We start from the raw sequence: 20,862 nt of genomic DNA, 5'->3' as shown, positions 1-20,862 counted from the left end.
CTTGTGGTTGGTGGACTAAAACACACATTAACTTCTATTAACAGAAGTTGTAAATTGACAGTTATACCCTTCTCTCTCTCTCTCTTCTCTTCTTCTTCCTCCATACCCATTCAACAAAACACTTGATTTAGCTTCATGCTACCAACTCTAACACACACACACACATATATGTATAAACCTACAAATTGCATATATATAATCTATACATATGTATATATATAGGCGTATATATTCCTAAAATCTATTAAGACGCTTAAGATCAAACTGTATTAAAAGGAATATAAAAAATATATATATAGTTTTATGAAGTGTATATATATATGTATATATTCACTATTATATATTTATGAGGTTTGATCTTCAATTTAAGAATGAGCTCAAGAAAAAAAAATAAAAATAAAAATAAAATAAAATACATTGCAGATCTAATGATGTAATTGATGCTAGCTTCGAAAATTAAAACCAAACATGCCTTAGTTTGTTTATGTTGAATTAGATGTAGCCTTGTGAATTTGATTGTGGAGGTTTGTTGATTTGGGTTATGTACAGAAAGTGTGGCTGGATAAGAATACAAGAAAGCTTTTGTTTGTCAATTTCTTCAAACGAGTTGGCAATTACTGGAATTGATGATCGGAGATACTGAAACAGTATTCCGACCGATGAATCTAGGTGGGAACTTGAAATCGTTGTTGATTTTTGTTGCTTCTGTGGGTTCTTTGAATATATACATATATATAGTTACAAATTATATATATACATTAATTTTTTATAGAAACTATGTTGTTTAAATTAATTTAGGTTTTTGTTTTGGGTTGTAATTTTAGAGAGAGAATGAGGAAGACCCATGGCATGCCTTTGCAAATTTAAAGATGTTCTAAGGGTATTTTGGTCTTAAAATGTAACTTATTCTCTGTGTGAGTGTTTGAACTACACGGCCCGTTAACTTGGATAGAAAAGTGAACAGTGCATTTTAATCCACCAACCACAAGAGTGTTATATGGTGATATTCAAATGTCAGGGGGGTAATCCGCACATGTCCCAAACTATAAGGGGGTAAATTGAAGTTTGACCAAATGACCCAAATGATTAATTGATCATCCTACATATTTATGACTTTACATTGACAAAAATGATAAATTTATCACTATATTAATATTAAAATTCCACCACAACAACAACCATATATCGAACAAAATCAGTGGTAAATTTATCACTATAGTAATATCAAAATTTTAGCATAGCAACAGTCCATAGCATATTGAACAAATTAGCTTTCATTGAAACTATAACTAAAAATGTATAATCCTCTAAATATATACACAACAATCTCCAACAAACACACAATAATCTCTACATTGTGATTAACAAATAATTGAAGAAAAAATCACACAAACAATCTCCATATTCATTCAAAACAATACATAAACTCAACGTTGAATATAGCAGATTGATGATGGAAGAAAATAATGGTGACAGCGGCAGAGGACGGTGATGGTTGACACGAGCGACGTTAAAGGTGATAGAGAACAGCGGTGGTTGAACTGAGCGGCATTAAAGGCAACGGAGAAGGACGTGTGCCGACTGGAGAAATCATTAGAGGAAGAGAGAGAGAGAGAGAGAGAGAGAGAGAGAGAGAGAGAAAACAATGAACAAGGGCAAAACAGAGCAGGAGTAAAACGGAAAGAAAAAAAGAGCCCCAGGATTTATTGGTGTATAAAACCAAACTTCATGACTAAAATAGGAAAAACTCTTCAGAGCAGAACCGACTAGTAAAAAAGCTTAAAGAGAAGCTAGGTGTTTTATTATTTAGGTCTTTTTAACGTGCTGCTTATTCTTTATGGCATATGCACTTTCATACAAGATATACAAATTTTTTAATTTTCTCAATGTGTCCTAAGGCTCCCATTAATAAAATCCTTCATCTTTTTTTTTTTTTTTTGCTTGGGTGTCAAAAGGACATGCATGTAAAAGTAAATGCACATACCCATTGATTGAATGAAACATATGAATTAATTCTTTCTACAAAAAAAAAAAATTCACTCCACACACTTAATGAAAAAAAAATTAATTACATTTTTATCCTAAAACAAAAATATCAAAATATCATTTTATTTTCCACATCCAAAATCTTAATTTCCAAGCCACCCAAAAATTGCTAACCATAACTAGTTGCCGCACCACCGCTGGCCGCCTCTCTTCACCGCTTTAGTAGGGGTATGAATTCAAGATTGGATTACGAGAAACAACTCTATCTGTGTGGTAGCAGATCAAGTATTGCTAATGATAACATGTCCCCATATAGATATAGAGAGGCGAGTCACTTTAATGTAGAAAAAGAACAAGTGCAATCAATGATTAGAAGCCATTTAAAAAGCTTATCCTGAGAGATGGAGTTAGATATGTCAAGTTTGCAGTTGACAAGTGTGAACTCTCTGGTTGTATAGGCAATAGAAAGTTTGGAAACACTGCGCCGTATTTTGAGACGAGCTATGGCAGTGGCTATGGTGAAGGTGGCAACAGAGACTAGTTATGATTAGAGAATAGGTTATTGGTGGAAGGATGAAAAAGGGAAAATTTCCGAGTATAAAAGGTTGTATATTGAGTAAACATTTTTTTTTTTTAAATTCATTAAGTGCGTGAACTGAAATATAATAGGCACAAAGATAAAAGAGCACGTGGAAATAAAATTTCCTGAATTAATAAGAGTTTCAAAGGGCCAATAAACATGATACAATTTATAGAAATTCAATAGACAATTAACAAGCCTAAGAGGCCACAAAAAGTAGTTAAAAAAAATCCCACGAAAAGTAGGCCTCAATACATGCTATATATAGGGTCCCATATGAAACTGGCAATGAATAAAAATGAGTTCACAAATTCAGTGAATGAAAAGCTGAGTAATACGATATAATTTGAATATAAGAAATAAACATAATTGTACACAACTTAAAGATAACATACTATATTGGTCAAAATCAACATTTGAATATGTAAATTTCTGTCACAGTTTGGGTTTTTAGTGAAAATTGTAGTCATGAATCTCAATACAGAAGTAAAATTGGTTACAAAAAAGTAATTTATTTTTATTTTTAGTGAATTTTTAAGTTCAAATAGTAGGCCCGAAGTTGAAAAAATCACTAAAAAACAAATTTAAAAATAAGTTAACTTTTAAGTTAGAACTAAATAAATGATATTCTTTCTCTATAAGTAAACTTCCAAGTTTAACTTTCGACAAAATTTTTAGTGTTGAAAGAATCCTCACTCTTTGACATTAGTGGGAGAAGATCTCAAAATAGGGTGGGAAAGACTAATATAAGCATCATTTTCGTAATTTAATTTTATTAAATGGGTAACCAAATATAAATACCAATAAATAAAAAGGGTGATATAATAATAGACAAAACGTGAGACAAACATAGTTGGGTCCCGAACCTGCTAATAATATCCTACGAAATTTTATTTTTACACACCATTTCATCTCTATACACATCATATCTTAGTTCACACATTTATGAATTTGATTATGTATTATTATTGAGTAGTGCTATTTACCCTTATTTTTTTTCTTAGGACCTCCCACATCTTCCTTTTTTTAATTCTAATTTTGTTCAAACATAAAATTTCATTTTTATCCCCATCCCTAACTTTCTAATCCTAATTTTTCAAACCCTAACCTTAATCTCACCTACCATCCCGATCACCCCAACACTGGTGGCCGCCCCTTATTTCGGCCAGCAACTTCCACTGCCATCACCAACATCACCTCTAGCCACTAACACCTTCACTCTTACTCACCAACCACCAACAATGCCACCACCTACACCACTCTTAGACTCTTTCTCTTTCTCTATCTCTATTTATCTATCTCTCATCAAATCGCAATCACGATCACAGAAGATCAGTGATGGTGGCAAATCTACCCACCATGCATGATTGTCACGACTATAGTGTTGCTTGCGATTTCTCCAGATTTTGTTTGGTAGTTCAAGGCCAAAACACTACCATTTGTTCGGTGGCCTATAACTGAACTACTACTGTTTGTTCGATACTGGTTTTCCGAAACAAGCGAGACAATTTCAAATGAAAAAAAATTGAACATGAGCATGTGTAAGGGGGCTCTAGGGCAGTTGTATGGGTGGTAGGGATGGCAAATGACTGAGATTTGTGGAATGAGAGACTTGGGTAAAAAAAACGAAGTAGAGGATCGCCAGTGGAAGAAGGGGAAGGAAGATGCCGTCAGAAAAGAAAAGTCGCCGGTGAAGGAGGAGGGTTGAAGGAGGGTCTCTAGTGAAGGAGGAGGTGTGGGAGGGTTGCCGATGAAGGAAAGAGGTTGTCGGATGTAGGGGAGATTATCGGTTGAAAAGTGTTAGGATCAGAGTTTAAAGAGTACATTTGAAATTATGGAAGGGATCCAAAGAAAAATAAGAAATAGAGTAATTTTGGTGGTGGGGGTTCAAAGAAGTGGAAGGTCCTAAGAAAAAAAGTAAAAGCATTTAGTAATTCCCATTATTATTATCATTCTATATACCACATGTTCCAATTATACCCCTAACTTACATCTTGTACACATACCACCTAAATAAGTTTTCCATACACCTTCAAACCTTTTAGAGACCCACACGTCACTTTTCCACACACCCACCCACAATGGTTGTTCCAACAAAACACAACTCCATTGAAGACCCTTATTCCAACAAAACACAACCCCATCGAAGACTTACATTGAGCTATATTGCATTGTTGAAGGTAAGTAATGTGTATCTCCCTCCCATTTTGTAGTTATTAGAATAAATTTAGTTTTGCCCATTTCATATCTCCCTCCCATTTCATAAGTAATGTGTATCTATCTTTTATTTTCGATAATTGGTTGATTTTTTCCCGAACAAAATAAGTTTTGCTCATTCGATACTGGTTTTTCGAATAAAATAGATTTATTCGGTTGTTTACTTCCAAATTTTTTTGAACATTTCAATTCTATACTTCCGAATGGACATAGATTTTCGATTCTATACCTTCTAATTGTTTATAGGTTTTCGGTACTTAATTTCTGAATTTTTTACATTTATTCAGCTTTGTTCTTCTGAATTTTTTATAGAGACAATTGGTGATAAACCTAATATGGAGAGTGCTTGAGGAGTTAGGTCCATTTGATATTTTTTTATTGGTGAGAGATCCACTATTTGTGAAATAGTTTAATGAAAAATCCTTTTGTTATTTTTAGAGGATATTTTATTTCCATATTTATCCCTTATCTATCTGTTTAATTTTTCTATATATTTAATTTTTTTAATTATCTATTCAAATATTTTTATATATTTAATTTTAAACCTACCTGTTGAAATTTGCGTCTATCTGTTCAAATTTTTTCCCTATCTGTTTAATTTTTTCTTTATCTGTTCATTTTTTCCCCTATCTGTTGAAATATGTATTAATTTTTTATTATCTGCCCAAGTTTTCGTCTATCAAATTTGTTTTAATGTTTTTTTAATCCCAAATTTTTATATGTACAATTTTTTATCAGTCCAAATTGGTTCTATCTGTTCAAATTTCTTCAGTTCTCCATCTCATTCTATCTGCACAAATTTCTTCACACTATTAAATTTTCTAATCTGAACTGTTTAATTGGTCTACCCTCTACAACACAGCCATTGAAGTCTCAGATCCTGATCTGTTCAACACAACCTTTGATATTGAAAATTATTGAGTCCTCATAAAGTAACAAATTTTTTTTTTTTAATGGCATTTGGCCATATCCATTTTTTGAACCAAATCAAAAACTGAATAGGAAAGCTCAGAGATTTAGAAGGGTTCAAGCACAATCATTGACTTTGTGAACCAAAACAAGACCTACAAGATTATAAATTAACAATCAAACAGATTATACTTAGTCCAAATACCACAACAACATAAAATAACTATTGAATAAATGTATTGTATTGTATAATTTTCGATTACCAGAGAGTCATTTTGCAGTAGTCTTATCTGACATTGCAAGGACGATTGGTAGTGGTTATGGGGATCGAGGCTCGTTTGGAGAAGAAATCCTCCATCAGATCTCTCAGCCAAACTTTGTGACTAAGAAACAACAGAAGAAATTCTCCATCAGACCTCTGTTCGATCGATCCATTATAGCAACTTCTTTTGCATATATATATACACATACGAGTATAAGCAATAATGGCGAGTGTCGGTGAGGAGGACAACGACGCCGTTTTGAGCGACATTGAGGCCGACGATCTGGTGCCAATTTCCATCAAGTCGCCGGAGGATTTGATAGAAGGGCTTACTGGAGAAGTTCGGCCATTGGTAGAGAGAGAAAGGCAGCGGCGACGCGAGAGAAAATCCCCAAATCGGCATCCTCCGTCGTCACTCCCGGTGGACCTCGGCTACTGTATGGGTGAGGCCATCGATGTACTGAAACTATGATGAGTGAATCGTGTACTCCCAATGTGTTCCACAGCTTGACTGATCGATCTTTGGAGGTTGAAACGATTTGACGATTGTCAATTGAGAAAGCGACGGAGACGATATCTTTGGTGTGGCTGACAAAATGGCGAGCGGTGGTGTCAGTGGCGAGGTCCCAGAGACGGAGCTCGCGTTCACCGACGAAGTGAGAAAGGCCGGTGAACGTCGGCGAGAGAGAGGGCTTCGATGGAGGTGGCAATTCAAAACCCTAACCCTAGAGAGTAGAGAGAGAGAGAAATGTGAGATTTGAGAGAAAATTAAAACGCGTGAGAAGGGTGAAGGAAATGGAAGGGTAATTTACTCATTTTACGGGGCATTACGGGTGACTGTTGTGTCTCTAACAGCAATGGTGGTTGTGAGTTAGACCTCATTTTGGGAATAGACTATTTTAGTAATTTTTTGAATTTTTATGAAAAGATGTGTAGAAAAGTAAAGAGGTAATGTGATAATTTTTAGTAATTTTTTGACTTTTTGACTAAAATAGCCACTCCCCAAACGAGGCCTTAATTTGAAGTGTATTACGAGATTATTTTTATAATTTAATTTGTTATTTTGTAAGATTTGTTAAGTACTTTATGTTTATTAAAAATTATATTAATCGGATATCAATAATTATATGATTGATAATCAAAAAAGAAGTTTTATGATTAAGTTTTTCTTTTGTGAAAATTTTATTGTTTATTTTTTGATTATCAATCATATAATTATTGATATTTGATTAATATGATTTTTGGTAAGTACAAAGTACTTAACAAATCTTACAAAATAACAGTTTGGATCATAAAAATAATCTCATAATACACCTCAAATTGGGGCACAACAGTCACTGCTATACTAAAGGTACAACAGTGACTCTTACGCTGTGTTTGGTTGTATTTTCAAATTATATTTCCACCATATCATCGCGCTTCACGTTTGGATATGATTCTGAAAATACAATTCCACCATATCATTCAAAATACATTTGGACTTCCCGTTTGGCAGCTTTCTTCTTCATTTCTCCATGTCAAAAGCTTTCAACGTGTCTTCAATCTTCTTCATTTCTGAAAAGCCTACCATGTTTTTCATTTCTTAAAAGGTTCACGTGCAAAAAGAAATTTAAAGTTGAACTAATCTACTCGTCTTCCTTTGTTTGAAAGATCACGGCTGATGATTCGTCACAAGTCGCATTCGTTCCTGTGAACTGAGACCATTTTATAAACTATGTCTATGAACCCCCTTCCTCCCCATACCATCTCCCACAAATCAAGTTAGTTACAGTTTGTGCGTTGTGGAAGATTCATTCTCCGAGCAGCCAAACAACGACGACACCAAGGTCAAATAAATCACAAATTTCTGCCAAATTTTTTTTTTTACAGCTCACTGATTTTCTGAAACATCCCCAATTTTTTTCCAAATTTTTTTTGTCACAGGTCAAATTTGTCAAACCTATTCTCGAATCAGACGACTACCAAAGAAGCGCACATTCGCTCACTGTACCCACTCCATCACCGATGGCAACTATTCAACTCCCACTGATCTGGTACGTATATCCTTCAATCCATCTGGTATGTAGAAATGGCTTTTGAAATGGTTTCTAAGAAGTCGAAACGGGTATAGAAATGGTTTGTGATCTGTCTGAACTGTTTGAACTGTTTAAGCTGAGCCGGTCAACCTCTAGAACAACTAGCCGGTTGTCCCCCAGGTCATCCGGTCAGTCGACCGCCGTGCTTTCCCAGCCCTTTTCATGCTTCTCTTCTTCTGCTCTTCTTCTTCTGCTTATTTCTAGTTATTTTTTTATTGTATACACTTGTTTTACAAACTTTTTACATAAAATATTATTTGATTTTTATTTTGTATCTATTTTGCCCTTCAATTAATCTGTTTTTCCTAACACTATTTAACAAGTTCAAATAAACATTAATTTTGATTAGTACTTAAACATAAATAATTGTAGTTGATTTTTGCATTGTTATTTTTTTATATCCACTCCAGATTATTTTAAATATAAATTGTGTGTTTTTAGATGGATGGAAACAATTCAAATGACAATCAAGAATGTGAACTCCCAGAATTGAAATGAAGTTAATAAACATGTTGAGAGAAAATGTTAAAAAAAAATCAAACAACAGGTCGCAGTACTGTGTGGACAATTAGGCATGGGAATCATTTTGCAAATCAGTTGCAAAATCTGTATGGATTTCGATATACATCAAAACAGCTGCGACAAAAATATCAGCGATTGAAAGTTGATTACCAAACGTTTAAGCGGCTGCAGGCACAGACTGGTCTAGAATGAGATCCCATTGTAGGAACTGTTGTTGTAACTGATGAATTTTGGGATAAGGTTTTTCATTAACCTATACCATTTTCAATTTTTTTTTGTAACATTTCATCACACATACAGTATGCTTATTTTCAATATTTTCAATTGCTGTAGGCTACAAAAAATGTAAAGAAGTTTAGGACAAAAAGATTTGAGTATTTCCAAGAAATGGTGGAAATTGTTGAAAATTGTTGTGCCATAGGGACCTTGTCTCGTGTATCCACAAAAGGAGCCCTTGACTCAAATGAAGAAGATGAGATGCTTAACAAATTTTGGAGCCCTGAAGCTGGTGGAAGTAATGCTGCAGAAGCCATTCTCGTTGACTTATTCAGCAATGAATACATAGATCCAGCGAAGGGAAAAAGTCACAAGAGGGGCCTTACAAATAGCCAGACTGACAGTGGTCGTTCTAAAAAGTCACGGTCAAGTGGGTTCGATGATGTGTGTGCAACTTTTACTACCTACGTAAAGGCAAAAACAGAATATTCACGTGCACGATCAACTGACACAGAGGCTGTAAGTGCAAGTGGTGATGAGTATTCCCTTGATGCATGTCAAGATGCATTGCTAGAGCTTGGGGACATACCACCGGTCCAGTACGTTAGGGCACTGACACTATTTAAAGACAAGGAATGACGAAGGTTTTTTATGTGTACTCCTACCTATATGCGCCTAGCTATGATTCTAGCTTTGCAGTGAAGTGAGAAGTTGTGTTTTGATTGAGTTAGCGATTCTCTTTGTCATTGTGCAAGATGATTTGATGATTCCTAATTTATTTTTTATCATTTTTTTTCATCCCATGATATGCTCTTTTTTATCCATCTTCGTATGTTTATTTTTATTGAATTCTTAAGTAGTTTCGGTTTTACACCAATATGTTGTGTTATTGTTCTGGGTTCTTTCATGTCCATATTCTTATGACAAGATGACTACATATTAAACAAATTTTCTTCGCATGTATATTTTAGTGGATACTAGTAAATGACTAAGGCCGACTAAATGTAGCCACTTGTTAATTCAGTTTCACCAATAATGGTAACAGTTAGCATGTTGTCAAACATTATTTTATAATTATGTTTTTACTGTGATGTAGACGAAACAATATGTCATCCGACACAAAAAATAATGCAATGGAGATCTCATTAGAGGAGGATGAGGTTATTGAAGATTTTATGTATTTTTTTATGATTGCTTTTATGCATGACCATATGAATGTGTCAAGTAGCAGACGACCGCAACGAACTTGTCCATTCAAAGGTGATGATTACATCTTCAGTTTATTAAATGGCCATCCAGAAACAATGATGGACATTATGCGAATGGATGCACAAACATTCATTTTATTGAAAGACACCTTACTTCAAAATGGCTTTATTGATATTGAACATATGCATATCAATGTCAAGGAATCGCTTGGAATTTTTTTATACACTTTCGCACAAAATGACCGCCATCGACTACTGGCCGATAGATTTCAACACTCCATGGAAACTATTTGTTGGCATATCAAAATTGTTATGTGGGCACTGTGCAAGTTTGCATCAATGGTTATCAAACCACGTAACCAAGACAAGATACTGGCAAAAATTTTAAATGACAAAAGATTTTTTCTCTGGTTCAAGGTATGACTATATGTTTGTCCTGTAAGTTTTCAATAACAATAAGGAATGATAGTTTTTTTTATGTTATAAAACTAATATCCAAGTTTGTTTCGCTTTTAATGTCAAACAAATATCTTTCAAGTAGGATTATGTCGGTGCTATCGATGGCACATTAATGGATGCATGGGTCCTTACTTCAAGACAAAATACATTCTGTGGTCGCAAAGCTACAGTATCGTAAAATGTACTCGCAGCTTGCGACTTCGACATGTTGTTTACATTTATTAATTCTGACTGGGAAGGTAGCGCTCACGGCAACGCTATTTTAGTTGACTCTATTACAAGAGCTAATCTACAGTTCCCACACCTACATCTATTTGACAGAGCAGTGCATACATTATTTACATGTAGGCAAGTATTATTTAGTGGATGTTGGTTTCACGAACATGCCTGGATTTCTTGCCCCATTTCGTTCCCAATATTATCACTTGCAAGAGTTTCATGGCCGTCATTATTCTAGACCCAAGGAATTGTTTAACCATTGACATTCGTCGTTACGCAATGTCATAGAAATAACATTTGGTGTTTTGAAGAAGCGATTCCCAATATTGCGGTCTATGCCAAATTACAAGTCTACAAGACAAGGCCCTCTCGTGATTGCATGTTGTGTACTGCACAATTGGATCTGTTTGCATGCAGATATGGACCCATTCTTTATGGAAACTGATAATGAAATGGCGGCAGAAGTGGAAGCAAACGGGTTTGTTGGAGAGTAAGCTGACTATGTTGACATGTCACAACATGAGTTGACGTACCAATCAAACTTTAGAGATGCAATTGCTACTGCTATGTGGCAAAATCATGTTGACCATGGCTAGATTTGTGATGTGGACAAGGCAAGTGAATTTAATAGTGATTAATGGTTCAAATGTATAATTATTTTACTAGTTTCAATCATTATAACACCTTTATTACATAACTTCCCCTACTTTATTTGTAATTGTGAATTTAATGACTTTTTTTTTCTCTTTTTGTAGGATAACTGACAATGAGGACAAGGATTGGGCTAAATGGCAATTAAAGGAAAGGGAACCCAAGTATGTTGTTAATAAGGGAACCCAAATTCCTTTCCCAAACAGCATTACATGGTTAATCAACAAAATATAATTGCATGGATGAAAACACTTAATATATTGTTGATGCAATGTACAATATGCAAGGGAAAATACTTTTTTTGGTTGATGGTTGAATAATGCCTGCAGAAATTGTAGTTTATGATGTTCATTCAGTTTAATAGAGAGTGTTTTAGTTTAGTTTACGAAATAATTTTTTATTAATTTTTTTTTTTCATTTTATTCAAATAACGATTTTGTTATTAATTTTAATTGTTCTATTAATTTTTATATTAATTTTTATACGAAATAAGTTTTTATTAATTTTTTTCATTTTATTAAAATAATGGTTTTGTTATTAATTTTAATTTTTTTATTAATTTTCATACGAAATAATTTTTTATTAATTTTTTTCATTTTATTAAAATAATGGTTTTGTTATTAATTTTAATTGTTCTATTAATTTTTTTATTAATTTTTATATGAATTTTTTTTATTAATTTTATTTTCAAATTAATTGTTCTATTAATTTTTATGATTTTGTAAACGAAAGTTGTAATTGTTATTGGAGTTAACATTCGTACATCAGCTAGAGGAGATGTATAATATGTACTTTTTTAAAAAAATACGAATGGCATCTTCACTTCATAATACAACTCACAAATTGTTATAACATTATCACTGGTTAATTTTAGAGTGCACACAATAAATTTACTATTCATAACGTTAATACAAAATATTACAACAAAATAACCATAACAAAATAAGAAAACAAACCATTTAATCGCTCATCGAAACAAGTTAAGCATCATTGTCAGGTAGTGGTGGATATGGAGGAAAGTAGTGATGGTACACCTGAGTGACTCGATGGTCAACTTGATCAATGCGGTTACTTGTCACTTCATCACGTCTCCCAGAGTCTATACGAAACTCACCAAATTGTTGAATTAGTGAGTTCTGAGCGGCGACAAATTCATCAAACCAATTACCCAATGTATTGACCTGATTAGCCATTTATTGTTTCCATTGCAGGTGCTGATTGTAGCGTTCTTGTTCCAACGCTAAATAATCAGTACAGTATTGAGGTTGTTGATTTGGTGGCATGGCATTGTCATTGGGGTCTTCCGGATCAGGTATTTTCATTTGCAAAATTAATAGAGCCCAATAAGTTTTTAGTACCGCCAGCTCAAGTCAGTGTATACTCCAAAATTAGTGAAGTGATTTTCACATCTACTTCACCTTCAATGCTGACACGATGTGCTTTGAAAATTTTGGTTAACAAAGCTCCAAAAGGTAATGACCGGCCACTAAGAGTACCGAGATTTGCAATTATCATTTCCTTCAGTACTATGTAGTATAAATCTAATGTTTGTCCAACTTCAAAACAATATAACAAATAAACATTAAAACATGGAACAACATCAAAATGTCCTTTTTTAGGAGTGACATTTTCAACTATCCATCGATGAAAAATACAAAGGTGGGGTTTTAAATGTCTTGTTTGTAAATTAGTGCTAGTAAATCGGTTCTCACAAATTGTGGTATAAACCTCAGTTATATCACCAACAATGTTAGCTAACTCAGGCTCAGTCTGAAAATGGCATTGCAAATCCCCTGTCTAAACTCCAATAATTTGTGCCAAAGTGTAGGGTTTCAGTGTGAGTACTTTACCTTTCACATAAAAGGTCAGACTACACAGTTCCACTTCTCCCTCAGTAGGTCTCAAGTAAAAGTAAAATAAATATACAAGGCGGGGATATACCTTTTGTGGTAAATTAGTTAAAGGTAACCATCCCATCATATCAGGTCTGCCAAGCAGCAGTGGATCATATTGAGAAGGTAGATTTACCTTTCTCCCCGTAACAAATTCGATTGGCAAAATTTGAGTAAGCTTGTTCGTGATTGTATGCGAGAAAATCAATAGTTGGATAGTGATGATGTTGTTGCTGTTGTTGACATTGTGAAGGGTTAGAGGTTTCGCCATGTTCTGGTCTTGCTCTTTTTGTTCTCGGCATGATGACTGCAAAAGTTAAGAAAAATGTATAAAAAATGTAGGAAAGATGTATAGCAAAATGTATGAAAATGGTGTAGAAAAAAAAAAACAACAGATAGCCAAACTGAGCCTCTGTTGCTGGGGCAAAAAACAAGCAACAGATAGCCAAACTAAGTGCAAAAGGCAAGCAAACTGGTAGAAGCTCAGACTAAAGCCGATTGTCCCGTTTGCTGAAATATCCGGCTTTGTGCAGCTCAGCTCTGAAATTGTGAAGGTATGAAGAATATGAAGCTCTGGTTCAAACTAACCTCTTATGAAAAGCTCTTCGTCTCTTCTTTTACATGGATATCTACACTGAATTTATGATATTGTATGGGGAAGAAGTTGTTTAAGTTATTGGAATGAAGATGGTGAAGATGATGTAGTTAAACAAATGAAGATGTTGACTTATATAAAGCCTCAGTTCCAAAAGTTGCTCTTTTTTTTTTTTTTTTTGTTTCTTTCATCGAATACTGACTTATAGCACTTTTTATTTATTTTTCTTTTCTTTGGTATACTGATCACTGACTATCTGTGGCTCAGTTTTGGCTTTTTTTTTCTTTTCCTTTATCGAACAGTAACCAACTGACAACCAGCAAAGGAGAGGGGGGGTCTATTGCATGAGTGAAATTACACTATTGCCTTTTTCATTTTATACTTACATAACAATTTGACATTTTATGAAAGAGGGGCAAGTTAGTCATTTTATGTCAAGTACATCAATCAATAGCCCCCAATAATATGAACTTCACAGGTGAGGCAGGAGTGAGGGACAATAATGAAGCTAAAAAAATGGTACAAGATAAAGAATTTTTTATTAAATTGATAAAATTTAACAAATGAAAAAATGTTGATAATGTTTGGTAACGTTTACGTTTTGGTTTGTATTTAAAAAAATTTAATAAATTGGTTTTTGTTAATTTTTATAAATATGTAATCTCCAAACGTATTGGTTTGAACAAAATATTTGAAAAATATTAGAAAATATTGAACAAAATGTTTATACAGGCCTAAAAAATTAATTGACATAAAATAATGGACATAAAAGTTATTTGAAAAAAAAATTATTTAAAAAAAATTATTTAAAAACAATTAATTAAAAAAAATTCATTTTTTTATTTGAGTATTTTAAAAATAGTTTGGTTTTGACTGTTGATCAAAAACACGGATATCGAGTTGTGAGTTGTGTGTTTGATTATCAATTGTAGGTTGAATTAAGTTTTGAAAACTATTTTGAAAACTCATCACTAAACAAATTTTTTTATTTCATATGTCACATCAAACTTTCAAAACTCAATTCCACATACAATTCAAAACTCAATTAAACACTCTATTCAAAAACCATAACCAAACAAATTTTCTTCACTCAAATCATAATTTCAAAACTCATAAATTCAAAATACAACTCTATTCTCAAATCATATTTAGAAAACTCTACCAAACGCAACCTTAATCTTTTTACAGGAGTTTGTCCTTGTGGACAAATGATTTTAATGCCCAGGACTTTGGTCTAATGAAATTCAAATTTGAATTTTTGGGCCGAACGTCTTTTTCTATATTCTTATTTCAATTTGAAGTTTCATTGCTTCGAAATCTTCCATCAATAAAAATCAAGAAAGATTGTGGATTTTAATAGGAAAAAGGGTATAAATAATGGAATATAAACCTAGAGAGTGATGTAGAATATTTTATGTAAGCAAAGGAGGATAATAGAGTGTAACAATGGAGTCCAGCAAGCAATTGAGGACAATAGAAGAAATGGGAAACAATGGAGGAACTAAAGTTTTAGTTTTCTATTTTTCAAAAGATATATATTGAGATTTGTTGTTTTTAAAAGATGTGTACAAATAAAACTTGAATTTCATATTTAGTGTGTATTAATGTCAATTATGGTCATTTTGCTTCATGATAAAATTATCTTTTATTAAATATGTACACATTGACAAAAGAGTGTGTATTACAATATAATAGATTGTTAGTTCTAAATAAATAATCCCTAAACTATTTAATTAGAAATTATGTGTATTTAATTATTAGCTAGTCTTTACTTGTTTTGGGAAGTTAGTAAAAAGCTGACTTTTGATTTTTTTACCAAGCTTTTTGACTTTTTTGGAAGTGATTTGGAAAGTTGGTAAAAAGCTGACTTTTTGTTTTTTAGTTTAATATTTATTTATGGTGTCAAATCAAATTAAAATGACCAAAATACCCTTATCCAACATAAGAGATTTATTTTATTTTATTTTTTCATAGGCCCTAATTTGTAATTTTAGGGCTGCGTTTTTGGCACTTCTCAAAGGGATTTTGTTGCGTTTTTGGCAGCCATGTTTTTGGACATTTTGGGTTGTTTTGGAAAGTTGGTAAAAAGCTGACTTTTGACTTTTTATCAAGCTTTTTGGCTTTTTTGGAAGTGATTTGGGAAATTGGTAAAAAGTTTACTTTTTGCTTTTTAGTTTAATATTTATTTATGGTGTCAAATCAAATTAAAATGACCAAAATACCCTTACCCAACATAAGAGATTTATTTTTTTATTTTTTTTCATAGGCCCTAATTTGTAATTTTAGGGCTGCGTTTTTGGCACTTCCCAAAGGGATTTTGTTGCGTTTTTGGCAGCCACGTTTTTGGACAAAATGGGACTTTGTCCAAAAACGTGACTTTTTACTATGTTCCCAAAATGGCACTAAACTAATCAAATGGTGAATTCATATATTTATTAAATATGAAGTCCAATTTTACACCTCAATCTCATGAAACAAACGTCACTACTAGTGCTCACTCACTTATTTAACACCCAACCAAATCCAATCTAATTAACTATTATGGAGCATTTTGGCAAGCTAGTAAAAACCTAACTTTTTAGCTTTTTAACTTTTTTGAGTCATATTACCTCTTTATTTTTTTACACAAAAAAGCCACAAAAAGCTAAAAAGCCAGCTATCTATCTATATCTATATATAAAGAAAAGGGGGTTTCTAACCCACAAACCTTATGAGAGTTCCGATATCCGAATCTTAATTTTTAAATTTTTTGATTTAAATTTTTTTTTAGCATTTATTAACTTCTCCCAATCCACAAGCCTTTTGAGGGATTTGGTCAAAACCCCCTCATAAAAAAAACTTTAATGCATTAGGAATAAGCGTAAAAAAATTTCTTTTGAAAAGTCCAACTCATATTATTATTATCAAAATATTAAATTTTAAAATAATATAATTTTTGATGTAAATGTCGGTTTTTAATAAAAATTAATATTTTTAGAATTCTCTCATCAATATTTATCAAATAAGATCCATGTTGACTATGAAATGTATAAAAAAAAAATTATTACCTTTGAAATTGATATAAACAGTAACAATAACATGTTATTCTCTTTGATAGTAAGATGTTACTCTGTCTGACAGTAACATGTTATTTTGTCTCATAGTAACATATTACTCTAATTCACAATTACATGTTACTCTGACAATATTGTCCAATAAAAAAAAAATATATATATATATATATATATTTTACTTTGTCCTAACGCAATTATGTGTTTTTTTTCTTAGGGAGTTTATGAAATAAAATAAATTGGGTTGTCCTTTTCGCCAAACAAGTGTCCAATAAAGGAATTTTGCCTAAATTTTTTAAGCCTTTTTGACTTCTCCCATACCTATTGCCACACCCTTTTCCACTTCTCCCACACACTATAGTTAGTGATGAGATTATTAAATTTTTTTATAAAAAAATCTAAAAAAAATAATTTGTATATTAAAAAAATATTAAAAATAAATATAAATTCTTATTAAAAAATAACAAGTTGCAATTGCGAACAAAAAAGAAAAAAAAAATTACACTGTACATGTAATGCCCCAAATTTCTAGCCCAAATGATAATGCAACAATCATAGCTCTTTCAAGGAAAACCGAGTTTAAATCTCCAAACTTACATTACATGATACAATAGTTCTTCATGCAACAATACATTAATCCAACAACAAGTAAATAAACAAATAAATACCCCTAAGGGTATACAAGTTTCCAAGGCTTGAACCTAGTTATACAAAACGGTTATTCAAACCCACACACATACAACCCTTGGCTTACACACAGAGTCACAACAGAATGAGAGTCTTGTACTCTCAATACACATTTCCTCGCCTCTAGTTAGGCGGTATCACCACATCTTTTCCTGCACAAAAATCTTGTAGGGTGAGCATAAAGCCCAGTAGGAAATCCTTAACAAAGTATATACATTTTATACAAGTCTCAAGAGATGAAAGGCACATGCCATGCTATGCTTTTTTGAAAGAAAATCACATCTTCATCTTTGAAAACCATCATGCTCAATGATGTCATGCAATTTCAATTCTTCAAAACTTAACAATTCATTTCAAGAGCGATAAATACAACTCTGGTAATCCCTAGGTCGGTGTCTGCAAGTAGATTATATAAGTACTGCCAATTTGTCATTTTTACTAGTAATAACCAGAAGGCTCGACACCTATCCACACGGGTTTTCGGTCTTTCATCCCGGACTCTCAGGCCAACTTATTTAATATCATCTACACCACCTGTCAAGACTTACCAACGTATTTACCCCAAACCCATTCCATGAAAACTTATTTCTCAACATTCTTTTCTCAATGCAAGTTTTTAAATCAACTTTCAAAGTTTAATTTAATCAAATGAATTTGTCACGCCCCAAACCCAGGTATGACTGGCCGTGGCCCACAGGGCCTTAGCCCAAGGCACACGTAAGCCTAAACACGAATCTATAACCACATTGAACAACTAAACAATAGTCCAATAACAAATAACTAGAACTCAATCCAGTGACAAGCCACAATTATAAACGGCAAAATCAACCGTAATCAAAACCATCCAAACTTGTGAAATATAAACTGTTGGGAAAAACTACTCACATTACATAATTTCACATTGAATATCGCAAAATTATGAGATAAACAAAACAAACCTTCAATCCCAGGAAAAATAACATGCTGAATAAAATACAGATAAAATATAAAATGGTTAAAGGAAGCAAACCGAAGCCTGTGTGATACCACAGTCTCCTTAAAATAGATTCGTCGCCTCACCGTTGGGTGCTGGAGGTACGCCGACGTCTACTTCCCAGGATACGACGGTTTTTACCAGCTACAACAGAAGCATCTTCTGATTAGCTTAGCGAACGGACAACGGCAGCACTCTCTCTCAGGAGGAAAATTATAGGAGAAGTAGACTGACAGTGTATGGATGTCAAGGAAAAATACTATATATCTTTTCAAGGAATAGGGCCTCCTTTTATACACCATGAGGGAGAGGGGAAGAGCCTCTAGCCATCAAGGCTGGCAACTAATGCTAGCAAAACTGCCCAATCAATTTTGTAAAACTGATGAGCCTTAAATGCATGAGTTATATACACATTTATGAGGCAATTTCTTATTCAACTATTTTCCTCCAACAATCCCCCACATGAATAAAAATTGACCGAATACAGCAAACGCTCAACGTTTATCAACAAAGACTCGGAAAGAGAGAGAGCACATAGACTAACCCTGCATCAGAAAAGGTAGCTGTTGGCCTTGAACCTTTCGTAGTGAAAGCCTATCGGATTTACTGGTTGACCAGTGAACGTGATGTCTTGAACTGTTCTGCCGTTTATGTAAACCGAGACAATAGACCTCACACAGGAGTTAGTCCAACCATTGTTCTTGTTCTCACTGGTGTATCCGGTATGGCCCTGGAACACTAGCCTGGTTCTGTGAATGTTTTTAAAGAATTCAGCCTTGGCAATTCTTAAAGAAACGGCCCCACTTCGCACTCACATAGGTAACCTAGATACGGTATTTCATTATACCACATCACTAAGGTCATTAAAAGCATTAGCTTAACCTTTCACCCCCACAGGGCATCACTGTATAAAGGAATGGGCAAAAGGATTTACCTCTTCAGTGACTCACCCGTTACACGAAGTTAGGTTGTCCCTTTGAACCTAGATCTTGGGATCTCCAGCCAACTAGGTTGGGTTTTCCGTTCCGGTAACCTTTACTAAAGGCCTTAACCCCATTCCTCTTGACGACTTTTCTACTAACTCTCGAGTTAACCCTTTGGTTAGCGGATCCGCAATGTTGTCCTTAGACTTGACATAGTCTAGAGAGACAACTCCATTTGAGAGTAGTTGTCGTATGGAATTATGTCTACGATGGATATGTCTAGACTTTCCATTATACATATTACTCTGTGCCCGACCAATCGCTGATTGGCTATCGCAATGAATACTGATAGCTGGCACAGGTTTCGGCCAACGTGGAATATCCTCAATAAACTGGCGAAGCCATTCAGCTTCTTCAGTTGCTTTATCTAAAGCAATAAACTCAGATTCCATCGTTGATCTCGAGATACACGTTTGCTTGGCAGATTTTCAAGACTCGGCTGCCCCTCCGAGGGTAAACACATAACCACTAGTGGATTTGGAATCTTTTATATCAGATATCCAATTTGCGTCACTATACCCTTCTAGTACCGCTGGGTATCTGGTATAATGCAGCCCATAATCCAGGATGTAACGGATATACCCCAACACCCGCATAATGCCTTTCCAATGAGTAGCATTAGGATTACCCGTGTATCTACTCAACCTACTAACAGCGTAGGCGATATCCGGCCTTGTACAACTCATCAAATACATCAAACTCCCAATGACCCGAGAATATTCTAGTTGAGAGACACTCTCACAATTATTCTTGGTCAAATATAGACTTAAGTCTACTGGTGTCCTAAACATACTTGTATCTGACTTTCCAAATTTCTCAAGTAGCTTATTAACATAATGAGCTTGAGAAAGTACAATACCACCAGATGTTCTGGTGATCTTAACACCCAGAATGACATCTGCAAGGCCCATATCCTTCATGTCAAACTTAGAGTTTAACAATCTTTTGGTAGCTTTAATCATTTCATCATTGCTACCAACAATGAGTATGTCATCAACGTATAGACACAAAATGACATAACCTTTGTTAATGTCTTTAACATATACGCACTTATCACACTCATTGATTCGAAACCCGTTTGACAACATAGCATTGTCAAACTTCTTATGCCATTGTTTGGGAGCTTGCTTCAAACCATACAATGACTTGACAAGCTTACAAACTTTCTTACTTTTTCCTGGAGCTGAAAACCCCTTGGGTTGCTCCATGCAGATTTCTTCATCTAAATTTCCATTTAAGAAAGCTGTCTTTACATCCATCTGATGCATTTCTAAACCACGTAAAGCTGCTATTGCAATCACCATGCGAATGGATGTAATCCTTGTCACAGGTGAATACGTATCAAAGTAATTTAGGCCTTCTCACTGTCTGTATCCTT

General features: G+C 33.8%; 1 long non-coding RNA gene across 2 annotated transcripts; it reads right to left on the bottom strand.

Moving 5' to 3' along the window:
• Positions 1 to 1,256: 1,256 nt before the first annotated feature.
• Positions 1,257 to 6,742, bottom strand: LOC145790908 (uncharacterized). Of its 2 annotated transcripts, none has more exons than XR_014330275.1 (3): positions 6,164 to 6,742; positions 5,956 to 6,075; positions 1,257 to 1,581 (listed from the first exon to the last, which is right to left on the bottom strand). It is a non-coding gene; the product is annotated as an uncharacterized LOC145790908 (long non-coding RNA). The 2 variants fall into 2 exon arrangements; XR_014330276.1 differs by lacking the exon at positions 1,257 to 1,581 and adding an exon at positions 5,669 to 5,847.
• Positions 6,743 to 20,862: the final 14,120 nt, after the last annotated feature.

This window comes from Camellia sinensis, chromosome 1 (genome assembly GCF_055761805.1).
Source record: "Camellia sinensis isolate YWXY chromosome 1, ASM5576180v1, whole genome shotgun sequence".
Taxonomy (NCBI): domain Eukaryota; kingdom Viridiplantae; phylum Streptophyta; class Magnoliopsida; order Ericales; family Theaceae; genus Camellia; species Camellia sinensis.
Note: the sequence above shows the minus strand (reverse complement) of the source record. Positions and strands in the feature narration are given on the sequence as shown.